Raw genomic sequence first — 3,074 nt, 5'->3', positions numbered from 1 at the left:
TACTATGTACTACACTGTGCATTTCGTGTAATGCGGGTTTTTCAGTAAATTCTAAGTTTTTCAGTGCAACTCACTCATATACTATGTACTACACTGTGCGTTTCTTATATTCTAAGTTTTTCAGGGCAACTCACTCATATACTATGTAATACACTGTGCGTTTCTTATATTCTAAGTTTTTCAGTGCAACTCACTCATATACTATGTACTACACTGTGCGTTTCGTATATTCTAAGTTTTTCAGTGCAACTCACTCATATACTATGTACTACACTGTGCGTTTCTTATATTCTAAGTTTTTCAGTGCAACTCACTCATATACTATGTACTACACTGTGCGTTTCTTAAATTCTAAGTTTTTCAGTGCAACTCACTCATATACTATGTACTACACTGTGCCTTTCTTATATTCTAAGTTTTTCAGTGCAACTCACTCATATACTATGTACTACACTGTGCGTTTCTTATATTCTAAGTTTTTCAGTGCAACTCACTCATATACTATGTACTACACTGTGCGTTTCTTATATTCTAAGTTTTTCAGTGCAACTCACTCATATACTATGTACTACACTGTGCGTTTCTTATATTCTAAGTTTTTCAGTGCAACTCACTCATATACTATGTACTACACTGTGCGTTTCTTATATTCTACGTTTTTCAGTGCAACTCACTCATATACTATGTACTACACTGTGCGTTTCTTATATTCTAAGTTTTTCAGTGCAACTCACTCATATACTATGTACTACACTGTGCGTTTCTTATATTCTAAGTTTTTCAGTGCAACTCACTCATATACTATGTACTACACTGTGTGTTTCTTATATTCTAAGTTTTTCAGTGCAACTCACTCATATACTATGTACTACACTGTGCGTTTCTTATATTCTAAGTTTTTCAGTGCAACTCACTCATATACTATGTACTACACTGTGCATTTCGTGTAATGCGGGTTTTTCAGTAAATTCTAAGTTTTTCAGTGCAACTCACTCATATACTATGTACTACACTGTGCGTTTCTTATATTCTAAGTTTTTCAGTGCAACTCATTCATATACTATGTACTATATGTGCGTTTCTTATATTCTAAGTTTTTCAGTGCAACTCACTCATATACTATGTACTACACTGTGCGTTTCTTATATTCTAAGTTTTTCATTGCAACTCACTCATATACTATGTACTACACTGTGCGTTTCTTATATTCTAAGTTTTTCAGTGCAACTCACTCATATACTATGTACTACACTGTGCGTTTCTTATATTCTAAGTTTTTCAGTGCAACTCACTCATATACTATGTACTACACTGTGCGTTTCTTAAATTCTAAGTTTTTCAGTGCAACTCACTCATATACTATGTACTACACTGTGCGTTTCTTATATTCTAAGTTTTTCAGTGCAACTCACTCATTTACTATGTACTACACTGTGCATTTCGTGTAATGCGGGTTTTTCAGTAAATTCTAAGTTTTTCAGTGCAACTCATTCATATACTATGTACTATATGTGCGTTTCTTATATTCTAAGTTTTTCAGTGCAACTCACTCATATACTATGTACTACACTGTGCGTTTCTTATATTCTAAGTTTTTCAGTGCAACTCACTCATATACTATGTACTACACTGTGCGTTTCTTATTTCTAAGTTTTTCAGTGCAACTCACTCATATACTATGTACTACACTGTGCGTTTCTTATATTCTAAGTTTTTCAGTGCAACTCACTCATATACTATGTACTACACTGTGCGTTTCTTATATTCTAAGTTTTTGAGTGCAACTCACTCATATACTATGTACTACACTGTGCGTTTCTTATATTCTAAGTTTTTCAGTGCAACTCACTCATATACTATGTACTACACTGTGCGTTTCTTATATTCTAAGTTTTTCAGTGCAACTCACTCATATACTATGTACTACACTGTGCGTTTCTTAAATTCTAAGTTTTTCATGCAACTCACTCATATACTATGTACTACACTGTGCATTTCGTCTAATGCGGGTTTTTCAGTAAATTCTAAGTTTTTCAGTGCAACTCACTCATATACAATGTACTACACTGTGCATTTCGTCTAATGCGGGTTTTTCAGTAAATTCTAAGTTTTTCAGTGCAACTCACTCATATACAATGTACTACACTGTGCATTTCGTCTAATGCGGGTTTTTCAGTAAATTCTAAGTTTTTCAGTGCAATTCACTCATATACTATGTACTACACTGTGCGTTTCTTATATTCTAAGTTTTTCAGTGCAACTCACTCATATACTATGTACTACACTGTGCGTTTCTTATATTCTAAGTTTTTCAGTGCAACTCACTCATATACTATGTACTACACTGTGCGTTTCTTATATTCTAAGTTTTTCAGTGCAACTCACTCATATACTATGTACTACACTGTGCATTTCTTATATTCTAAGTTTTTCAGTGCAACTCACTCATATACTATGTACTACACTGTGCGTTTCTTATATTCTAAGTTTTTCAGTGCAACTCACTCATATACTATGTACTACACTGTGCGTTTCTTATATTCTAAGTTTTTCAGTGCAACTCACTCATATACTATGTACTACACTGTGCGTTTCTTATATTCTAAGTTTTTCAGTGCAACTCACTCATATACTATGTACTACACTGTGCGTTTCTTATATTCTAAGTTTTTCAGTGCAACTCACTCATATACTATGTACTACACTGTGCGTTTCTTATATTCTAAGTTTTTCAGTGCAACTCACTCATATACTATGTACTACACTGTGCGTTTCTTATATTCTAAGTTTTTCAGTGCAACTCACTCATATACTATGTACTACACTGTGCGTTTCTTATATTCTAAGTTTTTCAGTGCAACTCACTCATATACTATGTACTACACTGTGCATTTCGTGTAATGCGGGTTTTTCAGTAAATTCTAAGTTTTTCAGTGCAACTCACTCATATACTATGTACTACACTGTGCGTTTCTTATATTCTAAGTTTTTCAGTGCAACTCACTCATATACTATGTACTACACTGTGCGTTTCTTATATTCTAAGTTTTTCAGTGCAACTCACTCATATACTA

This window comes from Mus caroli, unplaced genomic scaffold (assembly GCF_978045245.1).
Source record: "Mus caroli unplaced genomic scaffold, Mus_caroli_1 scaffold_25, whole genome shotgun sequence".
Taxonomy (NCBI): Eukaryota; Metazoa; Chordata; class Mammalia; order Rodentia; family Muridae; genus Mus; species Mus caroli.
The sequence above is the reverse complement of the archived record's forward strand: the minus strand, read 5'-3'. Positions refer to the sequence as shown.